This window comes from Cynocephalus volans, chromosome 7 (assembly GCF_027409185.1).
Source record: "Cynocephalus volans isolate mCynVol1 chromosome 7, mCynVol1.pri, whole genome shotgun sequence".
In the NCBI taxonomy this organism is placed as follows: Eukaryota; Metazoa; Chordata; class Mammalia; order Dermoptera; family Cynocephalidae; genus Cynocephalus; species Cynocephalus volans.
This window is the reverse complement of record NC_084466.1, coordinates 69112501-69136850: the sequence shown is the minus strand read 5'-3', so window position 1 is coordinate 69136850 and position 24350 is coordinate 69112501. Positions and strand designations below refer to the sequence as shown.

At 37.7% G+C, this 24350-nt stretch overlaps 1 protein-coding gene across 1 annotated transcript in view; it reads right to left on the bottom strand.

The window, feature by feature from the left end:
- The window catches only part of WDFY2 (WD repeat and FYVE domain containing 2), a 158602-nt gene that overhangs the window by 89448 nt on the left and 44804 nt on the right, over positions 1–24350 (bottom strand). The gene's annotated exons all lie outside the window — the stretch shown is intronic.

The following is a 24350-nucleotide window of genomic DNA, read 5'->3' as shown; positions in this document are numbered from 1 at the left end:
TACACAAATAGTTTGAAAATGAAAGGGTAGAGAAAGATATTCCATTCAAATAGTAACCAAAAGAGAGCTGGGAGGCTTGGCTAATAACAGATAAAAACAATTTTAAGTCAAAAATTGGTACAAGAGACAAAGAAGGACATTATGTATTGACAAAAGTGTCAATTCATCAAGGAAACATCACAATTGTAAATACATATGCACCAAACAGAGTCCAAAAATATATGAAACAATCTGACAGATATGAAAGAAGAAATAGATAGTGCTACAATAATAGTTGGAGACTTCATACATCACTTTCAATAACGGGTAGAACCGGGTAGAACACCTAGACAAAAGATCACTAAGGAAATAGGGGACTTGATTGAACAACCCTACATACCAACTAGATCTAACAAATGTGCAGAACACTCCACCCAACAACGGTAGAACATACATTCTTCTGAAGTGCACATGAAAGATTCTCCAGGATAGATCAGATGTTAGGCATAAAACGATTCCCAGAAAATTTAAAGAATAAAATCATACAAAGTATCTTCTCTAACCAGAATGGAATAAAGTTAAAATCAATAACAGAAGGACAACTGGGGAAAAAATCACAAATATGTATTACAACATACTCTTAAACCACAATGAGTGAAAAAAGAAAATCACTAGGAAAATTAGAAAATACTTTTAGATAAATAAAAATGGAAACACAATGTACAAAAACTTTTGATGAGCAGTGAAAGCAGTGCTCAGAGAGAAATTTATAGCTGTAAATGCCTATTTTGAAAAAGAAAATCACTAACCTACAACCTAGTTTTATACCTTAGAAAACTAGAAAAAGACCAAACTAACCCAAATCCAGCATATGGAAGGAAATAATAAAGACTAGAAACTAAGACTAAACTAAACTAAGATAAACAGAGAAGATGCAATTAATTTGAATCAGAAATGAAAGTGGAAACATTACTTCTTACCTTACAAAATTAAAAGGATTATAAGAGAACACTTAAATGTCAGCAAATTAAATAATCTAGATTAAATGGACAAATTTGTAAATCATACAATCTAACCAAAACTGACTCAAGAAGGAACAGATAATCTCAACAGACCTCTAACAAGTAAAGAGATTAGATTAGTAATCAAAAAGCTCCCAACAAAGAAAAGTACAGAACCAGATGGCTTCACTGGTGAGATCAATCAAACAAGGAGAATTAACAATCTTACTCAAACTTAACAAAAAATAGAACAGGACAGAATACTTCATAACACATTGTATGAGGCCAGTGTTATCTGATACCAAAGCCAGACAAAGATACCAAAAGAAAACTGCAGACTCATAGCTGTTATGAACAGAGATGCAAAACTCCTCAACAAAATACTAGCAAACTAATTTCAACAGCACATTAAAAGGATTACATACCATGACCAAGTGGGATTATGACTAGGAAGAACAGGGAAGTTCAACATAAGAAAATAAATGTAATATAGCACATTAATAGAATGAAGAAACACACAAATACACATACATACACACATTCACACACAATTACCTCAATAAATATAAAAATGCATTTGGCAAAATTCAACAACCTTTCATGAAAGAAACACTCGGCATACTAGGTATAGAAAGAAACTTCCTCAATCTAATAAAGGCCATTCACGAAAAATTCACAGCTAACATCATACTAAATGGTTAAAGAGTGAAAGCTTTTCTCCTAAAATCAGGAACAAGGATGCCCACTTTTACCACTGCTATCAATATTATTGGAAGTTCTAGCCAGAGCAATTAGGCAAATAAAAGGCTCCAAATTGGAGAGAGAGAGAAGTAAAACTATCTCTATTTGCAGATGACATAATTATACATACAGAAAATCCTAAAGAACCCACAAAACATCTTACTAAAGCTAATAAAAACATTAAGCAAAATTGCAAGGTACAAGATCAACAAACAAAAACCAGCTGTGTTTCTAATAGCAGCAAACATTTCTAAAGGAATTACAGTCCTCAAAACACTTTATATATACTATACATTTAATTCTTACAATACCCTATTAGGTAGGGCTCTCTTCACTAAATAAATTGCCTTCCTCATACCAACTAGTATTAAAGGCAACTGATAAATTTTTAGATCTAAAAATAAAATCATATAAAAATATCTGTTCTCTTATCTCCTAAGGTACAACAGCAGTTTACAAAAGAAAAAAGGTACTGCATCCTAGAGGTCCAAAGTAAGATTTGGAAGGCTAGGAATTTTCCTAATAAATGTAAATTCCACTATACAACACCTAGAAGTTTTAACTTTTCTGAAAATGATATTTAAAAATCGACATGAAGAGCTTTAAACACTAAGTGAAAACCTTTTTCCTTGAAAAAATTTCTCAGAAAATATCAACCATGATTAAGAGTCATACTTAAGCCAGTAGAGGTCAGTATATTGGGGAAGAAAAATGCACAACTGCTGAATTGCAGAGAAAGTGTCCATTCACCACATACACAAAGCCCTGAGTTCTCAGGAACCCGATAGGGCTAAATACACTGCACTGTCCACCTTGCGGGTCCTACCTCTGCTTCTCCCTCTCCTTCTCCACCAGGGTCCCAGCATTAGGCATAAACAGACACTGGGAGAGCTGGGATAGAGGCAATGCTCATCTCAAAAATAACAAGATGATGTATCCCACGGCGGGCCTCAGTAAGTTCAGCAGTTGGGCTATTTTGAAAATAGCATAATCTAGCAGAAAGGCAACAAGGGAGCTGGGCAGATATGAGAAGTCTATATACAGTGCTGGTGAAATGGTGAGAAGAAACTATAAATGCTAATTGCACAGCTCCAGCCTCTAAGAGCACCCTAAAGAAATAAGAAAGGGCAAGGCATTCCCACCTCGCCTCCATCCCCCGCAACTCTCCCCAAAGGACCGGATCCAGTGCCTACCTCAGTTACAAACTTAACCAGGACAGCTGTGACCTCGTCAGGGACAGTCCTCACCCTAGTAGCCAATACGATCACACAGGATCACACAGAGGGGTCTCGACTCAAACGTTCAACCAAGCAGGGGAGTTAGAAGCTCCCTTTTGATCAGCTTTACTTGTGGTACTTTTTAAAAATGCCCAGGACCAAGTTCCACCTCCTGCAGATTCTGATTTATAAGTTCTGGGCTGTGATTTAGGGGATTGTGACTGGGACAATTGATAAGGGTAGCCTCAAATATACTATGATGTATAAAATTATTGCCAATGATTTATTTATTTTTAAATTTATTTATTTATTTATATTATTATTTTATTACATTCTAAGATGTTGTGGAGCCGTTGCGGGGGGAAGGGGAGAGGAGAAGGGGGAAGGAAACAGGGAGGGAGAAGGAGGAAGGGGGGCATGGTTGAGGCCCATGGCACCCCCCTCATTTCTGCAAGGGAGACCAGGAAGCTTCTAGCAGTGGCTTGGTCATCGCTGGGCTAAATGTGGATGTCAGGGGGTGTGGCTAAGGCCCTGGCCCCCCACCTCCCGGCTTGGGAGAGATGCTCCCATTCTGAGAGTCCCCATTTTTTAGTTCGTGTTTGACTTTGTTTTAAACTTTGCTGACATGCATAAGCCAGCAGTAGAGTTTTGTCAGACATAGTTGTTAAACTGACTTGCATGTGTGTATGTGTATATGCATATACAAATAGACATATGTATGGCCAAGCACCACACCAATCCTATCCTGGAAAAATATACCCTTTGCTCTATTTGCTAGCAATCTTTAAGAGTCTGCTTATACTGATGGACACAATGAAAAACAGGGATTACAACAACTTGGATTTTCTAAGACTATCAAAATCTAGAAGTCAGGAATTCTGCCCCACGAGTAAAATTATGTACATTCATTCATTGACTTGTTGATTCATTAATTCTTCAACAAACACTTATTAAACACCTACTAGGTACTGGTACATGAAACCCACTGGAACCACAAAGACAAACAAGTGCCACCTCTGTTCTCAGGAAGCTCACAGTCCACTGGGAATCAGGCTACAGAACATCACAACACAGCAAGGTGCCAGCTAAGGTAGGGAGACACCCATGCTGTTACGGGAGCATGTGGGGGCGCTGAACTCTGACTACAGAGCCAGGGCTCAAGGAATGTCAGAGAATGCTTCTCAGAGATGACAGTGTCTGAAATGCAGGATGAACAGCATTAGCCAACAGAAGGGAAAAAGGGAGTGGGAGCCTGTTCCTGGCAGGGAGCAGCATCAGCAGCCTGAGGAGGCAAGAGCAAGCAGGAGGAGTGAGAAACAAGCCTGGACAAAGAAGTAGGCAAAAGGCCACCGAATGCCTTGGAAGCCATGCGGAAGATACTGGATTTCACTTTGAGGACCACTGGAGCCACTGAGGATGAGCAGCCAGTCACAAAATCATATTTTTTGCTCATTTAAGAGAAGACTGGCAGAAATCTAGTTACCCTGAAGTAACCGATTTGGAGGACATGGGTAGTAATTCAGGCAAAAAAGGATGAGGGTCCAAAAGAGAGATGAAGACAGATCTTCGAGCATTCAGAGTGTCTGCGCTGGGGGGCTGACCAGATGTGGGCTGCCATGTGCATGGTGGTGACATTCACCAATAAGTGGTTTTTGTGGAAGGCAATGTTGAGCTCATCTTGAACATGCTGAGTTTAGGGACAATCCAGTTAGGGCTGTCACAGAGTGAACTCCCTACCTGGAGTTCAGGGGTGAGAGATGAACTGAGAATGAAGACTTGGGAGTCACCAGCACATTAGTAGCTATCAGTGAATAAGAACAAAAGAGGGCCACAGACAAAGACAAACTCCTGAATCACACCAACAGCTAACGGTGTAGAAAGAAAGCATCTTCCACGACCTCAGAGGGTGCCGCCAAAGAGGTAGAAGGAAAATCCTTCTTCACTTCTCAGTCACAGAATGTATCCTGATTTTTGGTCCAGAAAATGAGGTCATCATAAACATACCTAAGAACAGAACCAAATTCACCAGGAGAACGTGCCTACCATAAAATAATATCTATATAGGTCACCTTTCTGAGAGAAAAGGGAAGGTTGGGGGTGGCGACAAACAGTATACCACAGGTTGCTAAGTTACTGAATAAAATAAGATGGGGCGTCTACCCATGTTGAAATCCAGGCTTTTAAAAATGTGCCCTAGAATGATGCAACCTTCATTAGTTGCCATAGCAATGAGCTTCATTTCCCAGGGGACAATTGTTATTTTTGCCACCACTAAAGTAACTTGAGGAGGGGGGTAGTGAATACCACTATGTTTTGAAGATTCTTGAATTTCCATGGAATACTTTTCTAACAGATCACACACTGCAACAGCAATTCAAACAGAAGGATGGCAGCCCCCAGCTACCTGCAAACTAATAGAAAAACTTTTGAGCAATAGGATGTCAGTCAATTTTTTTTTGTAGTTTTTACAGTGATTTGTTCAAAGGGGAAAAATGCTTTTTATGTAGAGAATGTTGCAGAAATTCTTAGAAAACATACCTGAAACATATTTTTTTAAAGCTTGTTTCTCTACGATTATTAGATTTCTTGTGATTATTTGTAAGAAGAACAAACTGTCAGGTTCCCAGTAAATGTACTGGGATCACATATAGTAAACACAGGAAACCCAATCTTCTGCAATACGCTGTGTATCGTTTGTACCCAGGGTTCTCCATGGACAGACAGAAGCTGCTGTGTGGAACTGCGAGTGAATTAAGGTAGCCAGGGGTTTAAACTACAGGGGCTCAAGCTGGGTGCTGTCCAGCCCCTGGTCCCTGCTGCCAAGCAGCTCAGTTTCTCGCATGAAGAACCCTGCCACAACAGACCTAAACAACTGTGCTGAATCAGATACCTAGACGTTTTTCTCATAGCTGTAGCAACCTAGCAATTAGCGGCTGGAGAAGAGGTGTGGTTGTTTTATATTTCAAAACTTTGGGCATTTAATGGCATTCCTGCTTAAAAACATTCTGGTCACCTGCAGTCACGTGCATCAGCAAGGTGTACTTAGTACAGCCATCTCCCCTTGGCATTTTAACCAGCTGGGTCATTTCTCTTAATCCACAGGCTGTGAGAAAGCCTTTGCAATTTAGCATTTAAAAATTCACAATCAAGTGACAATATTTTTAGTGTTTTTTAAATCTATAAAATAAAGTCTTAAAATGAGGTTAAATGACAGGTGAGAAGATACAAACACAAAATACCTGGAATTACTGTCTTTATCAGTCAATAATAAGAGCCTTGAGAGAAAGAAGCCTCCACAAAGCTGTAATTCTGAGTAGCTTTATGACTAATAAGCAATATCCTGTGTCTGCAAATAGTGTCCTTGCATTGCAGACTTGCTTTTGTATCTTTTGTTTCCTTGGTACTTTAACTCTTCATGGCTAATCCTTCTTGCATAGTGTGGATTTTACACTACCCTGACTCCCTCCCTCTTGCATGTGCATGTCTGCTTTCCCTGAGAAGCAAAACTTCCCTTTGAAGCCTTCCAGACTCCTCAGGCAAAACTAAGTTCTGGAATCATGCTGCACCTTGCATAGGCCTATGCTAGGACCTGTCATGTTAGCCGTCAACATTAGTTAGCAAGTCCATCTTCCCATAAGGCAATGAATTCCTTGAGGACTTTTAAATTTTTTTTGAATAATTTTTTCTTTGATTTAAAAAAATACCTCCAATACTTTTTACTTTTGATCACACATTGCACTTAGCATAGAGGAGGTACTTTTAAAAGGTCACATAAATACATAAAAGATCTCACAGAAGCAGAGTAGAACAGTGGTCACCAGAGACAGGAGAGGGTGGGCAGATGGGAGGCTGGGGAGCAGTTGGTTGATCAATAGGTACAAAGTTACAATTGGGGAGGAGGACCAAATTTTGCTGCTATTCCACGGTAGGGTGAGGATGGTTAATAGTAAGATATTGTATATTACAAAATAGATAGAAAAGAGGCTTTTGAATATTCTCACTATAAAGAAGTGACAGATGCATGAGGTGGTAAAAACGCTAAATACCTGGGTTTGATCATTATGGATCATTATACAATATATCTGTATTGAAACATCAAATTGTACACCATAAATATGCATAATTAAAATGTGTCAATTAAAAAAATAATTTTAAAAAGAAAGAAAAAAGAACGGGAAATAAAAAAGAAGAGAAAACTGAACACATTCTCAGCACAATAGTGAGGAGGCCCCCCCCCGTAAGGAAGTATTAGGACCAGCAAAGCACAGAGGATCCCAGAGGATATCAGCATTGGCAGTGCCATCTGCTCCCCAGCCAGAGTCCCTCACAGGCAAGAGAATGTGAGTCCAAGCCTTGAACTATCAGCCTGAGCAGTTCAACAATATGAGAGTGTTCATCAATATCACCTGGTAGGAGGAAATCGGGATATCATTAGAGGAATCATACAGATGTAACCATTGGTCTTGGCTCTGTACACAGTGGGAGGGCATTGTCTGTGCCATCCTACTTGCCACTATATTCCTACAGCCTGCTGCTGTGGTACGTGTGTGATAAATGCTCAGTAGGGACTTAATAAAATAGGAAACTGAAGGAGCAGTGATTCAGGACACCCCGGGCTGTTCTGAATCTGCAGATGAATTAACTGCTCTCTTCCAGGGTAGTCATCTTAAAAATACAGCAGAGCTGGGGAGGGGAATGGGTGTTTAATGGGTACAGAGTTTCTTTCAGTTTAGTATGATGTAAAAGTTCTGAAAATGTATAGTGGTGATGTTTGCACAACAATATGTTCTTAATGCTAGTGAATTGTACACTTAAAAATAGTTATGATGGTAAATTTCGTGTTTTACATATATATTTTACCACAGAAAATAAATAAATAAGAAAACAAAACCACATCAGGATGACTTTTTGTTTTGCCTTATGTGAGGTGGTGGAGATGCAAAAAGGATTACTCAAAGCCCATCTCTTCTGAGCAGTGAGATACGCTGAATGGGTTAATTTCCTGGAACCCTCAAGAGAAAGGCATTCCTCCTTGGGAAATTAACACTGAACTGGGGTTCTACTGAACTGGGGTTCTGTCTCAGTATTTATTCTCCAGGCCAGAAAGTTACAGAAAAAGAACATAGGTGGAGTTATGGTTAAATATAGTTTAAGAATAGAAGCTGGTAACATCAGTGAAATAAAGTGACATTCCATAATACAATTTGCAAAAGGTTAAGTTGATCCACCAACAAAAGCTTGTTCTTAACAAATACTGTCTTTTCCTACAGCAGTTTGCTCAGTATTTTTACATAACAATAAAGCAACTTTCTTAACATATCAATCAGTAGGTTAACCTGTTCTCAAGGACTTTGCTGTGTTACAATTCTATATCTACAACAGAGACTTTAGCCTGGGGAAAGTTTCCTGTCTTTTGCAAGGTTAACATTTCTATGTGTAATTTTAAAAAGTTAGGTTAAACCTGAAATTACAGGACTTTGGAAACTGGGCCCTGTGAAATACATTTGCTTTATAAATGTTAGTATACTCCACAATGACTCTCTCCCTAAAACTGTAGTATTCATAGAGTTGCCAAAGCAGCAGGAATCAGAAAATAGCTGCAGTCAGACTGGCCCTGGAGCAGGTACGTAAAAGGCATCCTAGCTGAGAGTATGTAAAAGGAACTCACTTGCCCACTCCAGCAAGGTAAGGCAGCAGGGTGGGTACCTATCACAGCATTCAAATCCTACTTGTTTGGAGGAATTAACTTGATATCCTGTGAAAGAAGGAACACAGATTTTCTGAACCATGTGTGCATGGGTAAGGTTACATAATGAAAAGGGATGTTTTCAAAAGATTACTTTGACAGTAGTGAACAAGTTGGATTAGACAGGAGAAAAATTAAAGGCTACAAGACCAGTTGAAAGCTTCCTATAGCCTACAAGGTGTTAGAATGCAGTAGTGGCAAGGAAACAGGAAGAACCAAATCCCTGATACATTTCTAAGAAGGAATCAAGGGAAGCCAAAGGTGGCCACCACCTTTCTAGTGTGGAGAGCCATACTGATGATGGAGGTGCACTCCAACAGACTCTGGCAGCCTATATTTTAGAAACAAGAAAAGTGCTCACAAAGTCACATCACTTTTATGAGAGAGATATTAGAAAATCTCATTATTTCCAGCAGTGTGACAAAAAAGACACCCTGAAAGATGTTCTGGATTGGAAGAATCAAAATGTTAGGTAAAATGAAGTAGAATTTGGGTTTTTTTGTTATTTTAAAACCTTGCCAAGTTACTTGAAAGTGAGGAATCTGCAGATACCGAAAAACCCTGGTAATAAGAGAGTTTTTAACAGTTTTTAACTCAAGTTTTTAACACTGAGAGTTTCTGGTGAACCCTGGAGATCCTGAGTTTCCATTTTAAGCCATATTGGGCATGGAATATAGAAAAAAGGCCTAGATCCTGACTAAAGTGGGGAATCTAATAAGAAATCCTATTTAAGCTGGGACCTCAAAGGCTCCACCCATAGTGTAAGAGTGAATAAGAAATGAGTTCCTCCACAAAGAAAGGAAGCAGCAAGGAAACTTGTCTAGGTAAAAGAAGAAAAAATCAAGCTGACCATCATGAAAGATTCAGTACAATTTAATCTACTATGTCATCTGAAGAGCCTCAAGTGCAGAATTTAATTTTAACTGGTTCTTTACTTATAATATCCTCAGGTAACCAGTAGAAGCAAAAGCAAACCCATTCTTATGGATACACTCACTCAATGTCTAGGAGAACTTAAAGAAGTTCCCCAGATGAAGTTCTAAGGAAGATGAGTGTCAATAAAAAAATTGACAAAACCCACAGTGAAACTAGATATCACAGAGCAAGAACCAGCAAAAATAAGAGACAGCAAAAGAGACTGACAAAGACTTTAGATATTAAGATCATCAGAAATAGGATATAAAACAACTACGTTTAATATGCTTCAATAAAAGAGAAGTTTTAATAATATGAACAGAGGACAGGCAGACTGGAAAAATAGCCAAATAGAACTCCTGAAAATAAAAAAATATTATGATTAAAATAAAAATCTCAATGGATAGAGCAGATTAGATACAACTGAAGAGAGAATTTATAAACTAGAAGATAAACAAAAAATGATCTAGAATACAGTCCTCACAGAGACAAAGTTATGAAAAATATGAAAGGTTGAATATGAAGGATAGAGTGGAAAAGATTAGAATGAGAAAGTCTAACACTTATGTAATTGGAAGGCATAATAACAAGAATGGGGAAAAAGTCAATAGCTAAGAGTTAATGGCCCAGACCCTCACAGAAATTCTGTAAGACATCAATCCTAAAATGAAGACAATAAATGACAGTAAATAAGCCCTGATCAAAAGTTATCATTTCCTATTCCAGATGAACTAGTCAGACTTGGATAGTGACTGTAAACTCAGCTACACTCCTACTTTCCTGATACCTTGGAACTTTAGACAATGAAAATATTTGAAGAATGCATGCTTACTTCTTCAGAGAAAAGAGGAACCCAATTGTGCATTGTTAGATCATAACCACTTTTCCTTGCTATGTTCTCATAAGAAACATGCCAAACACATTTTTCAATACCACCTCCTATATCTCATTGGTGACTAGAAACTCTCCATGAATAAGATGGACCCAAGTTGGGCAGAACATGGTTTTGAAAAATAACTTCCACTAATGAAATTAAATAGAGCAGGGCAGAAAACAGAAAGTCCATCCTTTCTGCATGCCCCTCCTCTCTCTCTCTTTATCCTTTACAAATCACCCTAAGGTGAGCAAAGCAAAGATGTAATCATCCCCAGTGGATGTGTGAAGGTGCTAGGATTCTAAAGGAATTAAACAATTTGATGAAAGTTATACAGGAAGATGGTGGGGAAAGCCACATCAAAACCCTGTTGTCTTAAATACAATATGTGAACCTTGACTGGATACTGCTTTGAATAAATCAACTGTAAAAAGATATTCAAATTAGGGAAAATTTGAACATGTTAAATATTATTAAATTTTTGTTAATTTTTTTCTATGTGATAATGGCATTGTGGGATGCAGAACAAGTTTTCCTTTATAGAGATACACTGTGGTATTAACAGGTGAAATGATATAGTATTAAAAGTGAATCCCAGCACTTTCACCCAACAAAGGATGGAGGAGAAAAACATATGAAACAGGACTGGCAAAGGCTGATCACTGAAGCTGGGTGATGGGTATATCTCCATTTTTGTGTTCAAAATTTTGAAATTTTTGAAATTATGTTTGAAATTGTCTGTGATAAATTGTTTTTTAAAATCTTGAGTTCATGACTCATATCAACAACTGTAATTAACTATATTCACAGCCTCTTTGGAGCACAGATTATGAATACAGAAATAGGAGTGGATATAATTCAAGCAGTATACTTTTTTCATCTACTTAGCAATTAGAATTGCTTTAATACCCTTTGTTGGTTCACAGATGAAACATCCTTTATTTCTAGATAACAAATTCTGGGCCTCTAAAATGAATGAACAATATTGAATAGGATTTGCTTTAAAAAGTTTGAACAACTGAGGCTAATTATCTAGCATATATGCCCAAATATTAAGAAACTGGTTCATAGTATCAGAATAATCCTGCTAGAAATTTTTTAAAAGCTCTCATGTCAAATATTCTCAATATATATATTACAGTAGCATATGTCAATAACAAAGACAATAGCATATGGGCTTCTTTGAATTACTAGAGGAGATGAAAATGTCTATTTCTGCAGTGCTTAAGTGTATTTCATTAGATTAAATTCTCCTCACTACTGGAAAACACTAACTGGCATAAAATAATTCAGATACCATATTAAATAATCTACATTACTTCGAACATCCATCTGCTCTCCTTTATGACAAAGAGATAAGTACAGAGTTTCTGGTTGGAATCATAAAAACCCTTACCATCCAGACTATTTTAAAAAGTAGCTAAGAGTTTTTTCAATGGTTACATTTCTCACAAATTTTAAATGCAACTGACATGCTTTGTAGAAATACAAAGGAGATATAAAACAGGAAAATCAAAAATGATACTATGCCTTTACTCTGCCAAGTCAAATAAACATACGACAGTAGCTACTGCCCTCTACAATTTTGCTTGATATAAAGTGATGATTTAGAGTGAATGGTTGAAAAAAAATCTCATGTTATCTTGAAAAACCACAGCATAAAGATATCCCCTCCTTCTGTAATCAACCTTTCTTCCTGTGGGTTCTTGAGATACATAATGTATACTCATGAATGTTAATAAATCCCATAAATCAAAATCGCATTAACTTTTCTTCCACGTTGAGTCTTTCCCATAAGCTTCTATAGAATCGTGTATTCCTCGATATCAAAGTACATGGTGTAAAAAGGTGGAGATGAATCTACATTAACAAAATTTCTTCCTGATCGGAGAAAAGTCTATTAACAGAGATAACTAGTTATACAAGTATCTTGACCTCTCTTGACTTTAAGCCATGTCAACAAAAAAGTTTACATGTAAACTCATTAAATGCACAAAGAAGCTATAGAAACAGAACCTTCTGTTTATTAGGCAGTCCTTATTTATGTTTTTATGAGGAGAGTGGGGTAAAATAACTGCAACTAAATTATCTTCTAAAATTCTCTCCAAAAATTCATTAAATTGCAAAAAAATTCTGAAATTCCAAAGAATCTTGAGCTTAGGCTGACAAGCCCACGTAGTCCCTCCACCAAAAGCCATTCTGTAATGGAAGCATGATATGTAAATCACTGTTCTACATAATACGCATCAGTATCAAGTTAAGCCCTGCAAAAATAAAAGTCCAGAAAGCTTAGCAGTGCCTAATACTTTTACTAGCCAGCATTCTCCCAAGAAGTTATATATAATAGAATGAATGAAATCAGCATTTTCTGACTCACACAGCATAGCTTTTCAAGAATGGGTACTTATATGTGAAAATGGATTAACTCTCTGATCTCATTTTAATGAGTTTCTCTTTGTCTTTAAGGGACTACACTGCACAGAAGCTCAACCATTCTACTTTATAGTCATTTAAATCAATCCATTTAAGAATTCTGAGAAATGCTCTGACTTGCACTTATTTGGGCACACTAAATTCATCAAAATTTAAAGTCAGAGAATAACTTAAATAATGTAAAGTTATCACTTCCATCCAATAGTTGCTGAGCCCTGTCAATTCTATGTCCTTAATGTAACTAAAATCTGTCCTCTCGCTGCTATCTACATTGCCTTAGTTCACAGTCTCATTGATATCCTCCTGACTCCTGTTTCATCCTTTTCTGATCCCCTCTCACCCAGCCACTGAAGTCACCTTTCTAAAATACAAATCTAAATATGTCACACCCTTCAAAGGTTTGGGGATCAAGTCCACTTCCTTGGTTCACCAGGCCCTCCAGGATCTGACCTCTGCCTGCTTCTCTGGCCTTGCCCACCCCATTTGCCCAATGCTGGCTCCATATGCTACTAAACTACTCATACTTCAATTCAGCCATCAAACTTTTGAATTTAGTAGGTCAGGAAAAACAGTGACAACAAAAACAACCAAAAAGGATAGTAAGTTAAACATACAGTTGCCAACTTTTTTTTTGCCAAGAAAAAAACATTTCTAATAAAAACAAAATCTACAATTTCTGTGCACATTCATTTTACAAAAAGTTAAGGAAACGATCTTACAATTTTAAAACGAATAAACTTTAGAAATAAAAAGCTCATTGTACTGCCTTTTAAAAAAATTTTCACTGCACACTGGTAAAAACTTTTGCATGAACTTGTTTGATGAAACCATCATACCTTCATGTCCCTGCACATGTTGGCCCTCTGCTGAAGCATCTGTGCCTCCCTATCCCTAGTTTCCACCTGCATAACTAGTACATCCTTCAACACTCACCTTAAAGGGCAGTCCTTTTCAAATTTTAATGTCTGTAAGAATAACCTGGAGATCTTGTTAAAATGCAGATTCTGGTCACAAATATTCTGTTCTATGTTTCTTCTAGATGTTTTATGATTTTAGGTTTTACATTTAAGCCTATAATCTGCTTTGTGTTCATTTTTGTATGTGGTATGCAAAAAATTGAAGTTCATTTTTTCACATGTGGATATCCAGTTGTCCCAGCACCATTTGTTGAAAAGACTATCCTTTCTCCACTCAGTTACCTTTACTCTTTGGTCAAAAAAGCAATTGACCATATATGTGTGAGTCTCTTTCTGGACTCTGTTCTGTTCCACTGACCTATTTGTCTCGGCCAAGCTATCTCACATGTGTAGAGATACATGTGGCTTATGGCTCATGATCCAAAGATGAAGAGCATTCCGTGCAAAGGAGAGAAGACCTGGAATATCCCAGACCTCCCTGTTGTTTGTCTGTGTTTTCTTTCCCCTGCTGCACTGTACCCTTTGTCTTTATTAAATCAAGTCTTGTGAGTCCTTTCAATGAACTGATCCTGGGTAATTGCTGCAATGATTTTGCTTTCCATGATTAAAAAGACCTTTCTTACCACAAGGCCAAAGGACTGGCTGTTTTCCATCCTACCTAAATGGGTCAAGGTCAATTCCCTCTTTGCCCTCTTGGCTAGGTCTGGCACTTCCCTAGTTATGCTGATCATGGCCTACAGGTTTGTATTGATAAAAACCAGTTAACCATGGCCAAGAAAACTAAGATAATTGCAAAATGAGGAATTTTTTAGTCTAAAGCATGTTTATAAATCAGTGTGTGTGCCTCTGTGTGAACTGCAAGTGTGCATGTACGAATGTGGATTACAAAGGTAGCTGAAGCTAACTGACTCAATTAACCTGATAATGAGCAAAACCCAGCAAATGCCAAAATCTTTTAAGGAATATCATCAACTGCCTAACAGACAATTGCTGGGCTTTCTGATTTTATTTATATATATGGAATATAATTCTGATATATATATAAAGTTGGGTATCCAGCATATTGAAAAAATGATGATGAAACTTCTGGTGGGCATCCCTTCCAATAAGAGTCAAGCCACATTAATGTGTATGTAGGCAATTCCATAGTCTGAGAAGGGAGTTACACTTTGGCACTGCCTAGATACAAGGATGCCAGAAGAGAAATGGGGAGTGATAGTTTAGGTTAGAGGAAAGCTGGCCCCTCTCCTGCTATAGCTGAGAAAGTTAAATAATAGTCGTAGAAGGAATAACAATATATTGGCCATTGTTACTTTAAGGCACTTTGTGCTTTACTTGCTTTATATCATTTAATCCTCACAAAAGTTCTAGAAGGGAAGGAGATCCTGTTCTCACTTCCATTTTTCCAAGTAAGGAACTGCATCAAACCAGTCTGTGGTCCCCAAGCCAGGGAGAGGAAGAACCAGAAGTTACTCCCAGGCAGTCTGAAGCCTAAGTCTTACCTTGAGACTACTTCTAAAGTTCTCTGAATGCTCAGAGAGGAATAAATCAGATCGGGAGGACAGAATGTGAAATGGAGGAAGTTTGGAGAAAAGTTTTCCTATTTAGAAAACAGAAGGCAGGAAGCCAAGGGAAATGGCTTACAGGCATGTAGAGCACCTTGCACAGATGCAAGTTAGTTAGATCTGGATTTGATCCCTTCTAATTTATGCCTCAGGGTATAGGAGACAAAAAACATGCTGCTCTGTGAAACTCTCAATTACACAAAGCTGCTGCTCTTTACAGGCTGGCGTGGAGAATGTTAATCACTTCATAATTTATCTATTAACTCTTCTTATTCTATTTAACAGCTCTTAGGGCTTCCTTGTGGAGGGACTCTGTCTACTTTCCTACCCTCTCCTCCAACTTGGACCTTTGGATGAAATCTAATTAATTCAACCATAACATACCCAAATGCTTTGATCAGTACATAAATGTTTTAGCAAAAAAGTCCTCCTTGCTCTACTGAAGTTATTTCTTGGTACTGAATACATGAGAAAAAAATGAGCCTTTTCCAATCTTAAAAGTGCTAACAGGTATTGTAAATTTATAAAAGCTTAACTGCCTCTTACCTAGATTCATATTTTAAAATCTTTGTTTTTTAAAAGCCTACAGTTTTACCTTTCATTCATTTTGATAAGCTTAGATTCAGTATTTATCATGAACCAGGACTACTACTAAAAACACAAAGAGGGTAAAAACAGGGTCATGGCCATCACAGAACCTACAGAGTCAGATTTTCATCCACTATTTCTCAAAAACATACCTCCAAGACTTTGCAAGACTACACTTTAGTTCTTGGTGATGTTAAAGCCATTTAACAGTCTCAGCTTGGAAATAAGGTATAATGTAGATCATGAAGGAGAAGAATCTTTATGGTTTTTGATCTCCAGTCTTGGAAGCTGGACTCAAGAATAAAGCCTGTGCTGCATGTAGCAAGAGAATTTTTAAATGTAATAACACCTAACATATATTGAGCCCTTGCACTGAGACAAAGTCAGTTTTAATGACTTTATGTGAATTATTTGATTTAATCTTTACAATAGTCCTGTAAGTTGTCACTATCACCAGGCCCATTTGAGGTCATGAACTGAGGAACAGAGAGGTTAAGTAAATTTACTCAGGTAGCCTATCTCCAAACCCCATGTTCTTACCAACTATTCTCTCAGGCCACTGAAGAAAGACTTAAATATGGTGGCAGTATACCAAATTAAACAGAATAATCAATGGAACAGAACTAAAAGCCCAGAAACAGACCAAAGTTCATCTGCTAATTAGTATACTAAAAAGCTATTACAAATAATGGGAGGTGAGGAAAAAAAAACAGACTCAGTTTCTCCCACTATGCTCTCACAGCCTGCTTCTGACACCAGATGTGTGGAGACTTCTCCCCACCACCAAGCAATCAGTTCTCCAGGGACCACCAGCTGGGTGTCCTCCAATTCAATTCAGATGCTATCTACCTGGAGAGAGTGTCAGATCCTACTTCAGGCACCAGTCACAAAGTCCAGACCTCTGGAACTTCTGACTGGCCATCTTCAAGTTGGGGTTCCCTCGGCCCCCCACTTTAGGTTTGATAATTTGTTGGAAACACTTATGTTTACCAGTTTATCACAAAGGATTTATTTTATTTTTTTTGGCAGCTGGCTGGTACAGGGATCTGAACCCTTGACCTGGGTGTTATAACATCACACTCTAACCAACTGAGCTAACCAGCCAGTCCTATTATGAAGGATATTTTAAAGGATACAAATAAACAGCCAGATGAAGAGATACACAGGTTGAGGTCTGGAAAGGTCCTGAGCTCAGGTACTTTCCTTCCCACGGAGTTGGGGTGCACACCCTCCCAGTACATGGACAAGTTCAGCTGTCCAGAAGCTCCCCATACCCCATCCTCTTGGGCCTTTTATGGAGACTTCACTGGATAGGCATGACTGAAGCATGGATAAGCATGTAGAAACGTGATTAGACAAACAAGGTATGATCTAAAACTAACAGACTAAGTAGGGAAACCCAGCAAGGCCTCTTTGCTCAGATTCTTCTTGTCCTCTCTGTGCAGGATTCTCTCCTCTCAGGTATGGGAAAGAACTCCTTCTGAATTTCTTTATGGCCAACTCCAAGACAGAAAGGCAGAGGAAGATTAGAGCGCTACCTTGGGGAGCCAGGAACCAAGGATGAAAACATGTATATATAATAATTTCACAGGGGACAGATGAATTATACAATAAAAAGTACTGCCCTAATTATTTAATTATTTGGTTCCAAAAAAGTGGACCCTTACCTCACACCATTTATTACAATAAATTTCAGGTGGTTTAAAGAATTATATGTGTCTGGAACCAAGATGATACACATGACTCTCTCCCATCACCATTTCTTTCTAAAATGTCCCAGCGAATTCACAAACCTGAATCCCTGAGAAGAGTTGGTGGAGGACGGTTTAGCAAAGAGCATAGTGAGTGGAGAGTCCAATCAGCAGACAGTTCCTGGAACATCCACAATAAAACTGCTACCATTCATCAATTATTGAGAGCCAGACACCCTACTAAGTGCCTTAAGCTGTGAACAAATTTCAGTACAATTACACACATGAGTAAACTGGTGCTCAGAGGTTAAACAAGATGACCGATGTTATACAGCTAGTAAGTAGCAAAGCCGTGGGTGGAATACAATGGCAATCAGACTCAAGCTTAAACTCTTAATTGCTCCACTATGCATAGAGGGACCAAGTCCACCAGGATCCCCTCTTCAGAGCCTATGGACATCTCCTGGAATGGAACAGAGGCAGGAGGCAAGACGAGTGCTGGAGAACCAGCAGTGCTGGGGCTTCTGCCTGGATGCTGAGGCCAGGCAGCTATTCAGGGGGAAGGGAAACTACCCCAGTTGCCCTCAAGCTGCCAAGGCAGACACAAAAGGGAAACTGTTCCTGAACAAAGGCAAAGTCTGCCTCGCAGCTGTCTCCCACTGCCTACGGCTTCATCTCTACCCCACACAAACTATCAGAACTCTAAGGTGCCAATGAAAGATTACAATAAATCTAACTTTCTTCCCTAGTTTTGCCTGGAATGAAAAGAACTAAACAATGACCTACACAACCTCTGACAAAGCATATTTCAGTTACCAAAACTGAACCCACTAGACCTCACTTGGCAGATGAACAAACAGAGAATCTGGCAAACTAAACAGGAGAAAAGACTCAGTATTTTGGAAATGGAAAAATCTGAATAATTAGGGTAACTGCAAGAACCAAGACAAGTTTGCAAATTTTGGAATTTACATTCTCAGTGACATTCAAAAGGACACTGAATCACTCATACAAAAGTTACTAGATGAAAGATAAAAAAGGAGCAAGAGGAAATAGAATATGAAAGTAAAAAGCAAAACTGGGGGCCTTAAGAATAGAGGCAGTGAAATGCAAACTAGTTACCCCAGAGAACCAAACTGGTACCTGAAAAGACTGACTCAATAAATCTCCCAGAACTCACAGGAACATCATAAAAAATGGGAAATTATCACTGAAAATGAGAGCACCTGAATGACAGCTCCAGAAGATCAAATAAGTGTGTAACAAGAATTTCAGAAAGAGAAAACAAAACAGAAGAAATAAAAATTTAGTAAAGGAAAATAAGTAAACTATGGGGGGAAAAAAACTTAAAAATTAGTTTTTCAGACTAAAATTATCCATTCAGAGCTTGGCAGAATTAATCATAAAAGACCAGTGCATCCCAGGAGAACTTCTGAACATCAAGAGAAAAAAAGTCCAACAGACATCTAGACCTCCACTAAGATTTAAAAAAATAAAAAGGAATATGAATGAGATGGACATCAGGATTCTATCTACCATACTAAGTATTAAAAGATAATGGAGGGAGATTTATAGAACTCTGAAGGGAAAAGACTGTGAGACCTAAGAATAAGTTTAGTTAAATTATCAATACTGTAATTATCATTCCTAAAAAGCAGAAGAAATATGTTAATAGATACAGAAGGACTCAACATATACTTTCAACTTGTCCTGTTTGGAAAAATATTCTTAAGGAAGGAAGGATAGATAATCAATTGAGAAATTAAATTAGAATAAAGAACTCAGAAAGTAGAAGACATATAGAAGTAGAGACATATAAGAAGTATAAAAGCAAAAGCAGTGAGCAATAATGCAACCCAACTAGTGTGGTCTAAATAATGCATGCCAATGAGGATGAAATCATAATGCAAATATTCACAAAGGACACCTGAAAAAACATAATGGAAAAAAAATATATAGTATTAACAAATATTTCTCAAAATATTTCTCATCATTTCAACAAAATTTAGGGGGGAAGGAAGGATGAGAAGAGGTGCTAATACACTCATATGGCTTAGGGGAACTCCACAGATACTGTTCCAATGATTAAGAAATAAGTTCTAATTTTAAATGTGCCCATGAAAAGAACAAAAATTAGACATTATAACTTCCATGTCATAAAGAGAATTGTTTTCCTTCTTTAAAAGGAAAACTTGATAAATAAAGCAAAACAAAACTCAAAAAAAGTGAACAATAAGAAAGCATAATAATTTGAAAACTTAACACAAGATGCCAAGGGTAAGTAAAACCAAACATTCAGCAAACACTAACTGGTTAAATACCCCTATAAAGGAGGAGCCTTCACAAACCGAGTGAAAGATAAAAAGACCACTCATCTTTCTGGGTTATTCAATGAGACCCTGTGTGCAAAGGTGCCTATAGTAGTTGTTTGAAAGTGTATAGGAATAAATAACATTGCAGACACTGTGGTGAACCAAACTTTTTTTCTCTTTTAAAGAAACAAAGATGGGAAACCCTACCACTTTAAAACACCAAAATAATTCACAAAAATAAAAAATTTGTTAAAGTCTCATGATGAGCTGGCAAGAAAAAAAGGAAACCCTCAGAGATCAAAAAAAGCAAGCATATAACCTTTGACCCAGAAATTCCACTTGTAGAAATTTATTCTACATTCATATGCTGTAAAAGAAATCATATGAGGATACTTCAAAAAGCTAATGGAAAGATTTGTTCTTTTAGTGCTATTTTTCCATGAACTTTTTGAGGTACCTTCGTACATGTGAATAATCACTAAATTCAAGACAGTTTTCTCTGTTTAGGATGATTTGGGCTGCAAATAACAATACCCAAGTAAAGTGATTTAAACAAAAAAGGTCTGATTTAAATGAAAGGAATAGAAAATAGGTAGTTCCAGGTTGATGCAGTAACCCAATGTCTTTAATGGCTGAGGTTCCATATTTCTACACTATCAACATCAATGTGCTAGGGACATCATGTTAAGCAAATACAGGGTTTATAAGACTGTATATATAAAATGATCTTAATTATACTAAGATTAAGGAAAAAAAGAGTTATAACACATTAATAGTGGCTGCTCCAAGACAGTGGGATCATGAGTGGTACCTTACCTCCTGGCTCATATACATTTTTTGTGCTTTCCATATTTTTCTTGAGGAATGTAATACATGTACAACCAAAGAACTGAAAGTGAAGTGTTATAGAAGAAAAAGGGCTCAATTACCCCTCAGCCATAATGACATAGGTACTTTTTTTTCTCCTTGTTTTCCAGTTAGAATTCTTTCAAGCTGATTTGTTGTGTGTGTGAGGTTTTTTTAATTCTCCCACCCATAGTATTTTGTATAAAAAGGAAGCTCATGATGTTGTTTGTGGAATATACTATAAAGCATATGTATTTCACAGGGCCTGGTTTTCCAAAGCCTTGCAGTTTCAAATATTGACCTTGCAGAGGACTGGAAATTTCCTTCAGGCTATAAGTCTCTGTTGCAAGATAAGGATTGTGGCACAGCAGGTTGCTGGCTAAAAGACAGACTAGTTACTGATTGTTACGTAAAGATACTGAGAAATTGCTATTAAGAAGGAATGTTTGCTAAGATCAAGTTTGTGTTGATAAGACCACTTAACAGCCTTACTGGAATGTCATCTGGCTTGTTTCACTGAAAGTTACCAGCCTATACTGTTAAACTATAACCCCACCTTTGTTCTCTTCCTGTAACTTCCTGGTCTGAAAAATAAATGCAAAAAGAGAACCCCAATTCCGTGTTAATTTCCTGAGGAAGGGTTGGCTCTCGCATGAACATCCCAAAGGGAGATTAACCACTTCGGGGCCTCTCATTGCTCAGAAGAGATGGGCTTTGACTAATCCTTTGCATCTCCGTCACCCAGGGGAAGTGGGGGTGACAAATCCGTGGGGGGGCGAAGCAACACAAAGCAACAGTTGTTAATGATTATCCCCTCTGTAGAACACAACACTTGTATAGTACTGAACAGTTCACAGGGCATTTCATATGCCTTTATTTTATTTATCATTGACTACAACCCTTATGGACAAACAAGGAAAATAAAAATAGGTAAACAGACCATTTTGCAGTGAGGAACTTTGAAATTTTGTCATTGAAGAGCCTCTTCCAAAATCACATTAAATTGGGAAACTTAAACACAATTGACCTAAACAGCACCCTCTTTTCATGTACTACACTTCATAAAGATAATATTAAAACCAATCCATGGTTATACTGCTTCAGTTTCCAAGGGGCTCAAATTCTCTTAGATATTTAACTAATACCAATAGCCATCTGTGCTCCTAAGTCTACTGTAGACAATGAATGTTTAGAGACCAAAGCAGGCTAGGTGAGACCCACACTATCTATTTGGCGTGTTTCAGTGACTTCCTTCTGTTAACCTTCCCCACTTTAAGAGACAGAACATCTTGAGAGACTTTCCACATGGAGATTATCACTCGTCTACTAGTTTCAAAAGCATCTTCCAAGACTGTCTTCTCCATAGCTCAAAACTAAAAATTTGGGTCTCAGAATTTCAATTCCAAAGTTGAAGGGCACCTGAGAGATAATCTACTCAAACTCCTCATTTCATACACAAGGAAACTGTCAAAGTACAGTTTAAAACCATCAAAATGGATCACAGAAACGGAAAGAAATGTTCCCCGGAAGACACAAAGATGTCTTCAGAAGAGATCTAAACCCTGCAAGAATTTATCCTGCTGCTCAATCTTAAAGTTATGATCCTATTTTTAAAATGCTGGTCAATCAGTTTCTACAGCCCTTTTTAGATATTACAAATCCTCCAGTAAGAAATTCCATTCAGTTAAACAGAATGTGCATTGGCAACCACAGCAACATCCTAGTTAGTCATTAGTCTCAAACCGGTGGACTGTGAAACCCACTGCCACAATGAATAAACACCAAAAAAAAGACACCAGAAATACAAAAAATCAAGAAAGTACACCACCAAAAGTTAATAAATCTCATACTCTAGATCCTATAGAACAAGAAGCCCTTGAAATAACTGACAAGGAATTTCGAGTGATAATTCTAAGGAAACTGAATGAGATACAAGAAAACTCAGCTAGACATCATGATGAAATGAGGAAAAGTATACAGGATCTGAAAGAGGAAATATACAAGGAAATCAATGTCCTGAAAAAAAATGTAGCAGAACTTGCTGAACTGAAGAAGTTATTCAGCGAAATAAAAAACACAACGGAGAGTTTAACCAGCAGGCTTGTCGAAGTTGAAGAGAGAACCTCTGAACTTGAAGATGGGCTGTTTGAAATAACACAAGCAGACAAAAAGAAACAAAAAAGAATCAAGGACATGGAAGAAAATCTGAGAGAGATATCAGACAACCTCAAGCGCTCAAATATCCGAGTCATGGGTATTCCAGAAGGGGAGGAAAATGGAGATTCCATTGAAAACATATTCAACAAAATAGTGGCAGAAAACTTCCCAGGTATAGGAAAAATCACAGATCTTCAGATCCAGGAAGCTCAACGATCTCCAAACGTATTCAACCCAAAAAGGCCTTCTCCAAGACATGTCATAGTCAAATTGGCAAAACTCAGAGACAAAGAGAGAATCTTAAAAGCTGCAAGAGAGAAGTGTCAAATCACCTATAAGGGAGCCCCAATCAGGTTAACATCAGACTTTTCATCACAAACCCTAAAAGCTAGAAAGGAATGGGATGATATTTTCAAAATACTAAAAGACAAAGATTGCCAGCCAAGAATACTCTACCCTGCAAGGCTATCCTTCCGAAATGAGGGGCAAATAGTATATTTCTCAGACAAACAAAAACTGCGGGAGTTCACTACCACAAGACCACCCTTACAAGAAATCCTCAAGGGAGTACTGGGTTTGGTTCCTGAAAAATAACTACCACTGCCATAAAAACCTAAGAAAAATCTAAACCCGCTAGTGCAATAAAAATGGCATTCATGAAGAGAAATCAAGCTAACAAAAACACTATCTACAACCTAAGGAACCAACAAACAAAGAAACCAAACAGTAAATCAGAAAGCAAGGAACAAAAGACACCTAAGACAACCAAACAACCAATAAAATGCTAGGAATAAATCAACACCTTTCAATAACAACTCTTAATGTTAAAGGCTTAAATTCCCCAATTAAAAGACACAGACTGGCTGACTGGATCAAAAAGCAGGACCCAACTATATGCTGCCTACAAGAGACCCACCTCACCCATAAAGATTCACACAGACTAAGAGTGAAAGGATGGAAAAAGATTTACCATGCAAACAGAAAAGAAAAACGAGCTGGAGTGGCTATTCTTATATCTGACAAAATAGACTTTAAACTAAAAACCATAAAAAGAGACAATGAGGGACACTACTTAATGATAAAAGGACTGATCCATCAAGAAGACATAACAATCATAAATATGTACGCACCCAATGTTGGAGCAGCCAGATTTATAAAACAAACTCTATTAGACCTAAAGAAGGAAATAGACACTAATACCATAATAGCAGGGGACCTGAACACTCCACTGTCAATATTAGACAGATCATCTAGGCAAAGAATCAGTAGAGAAACACAAGATCTAAACAAGACTCTACACCAATTGGAATTGGCAGATATCTACAGAACATTCCACCCAACAACCTCAGAATATTCATTCTTCTCATC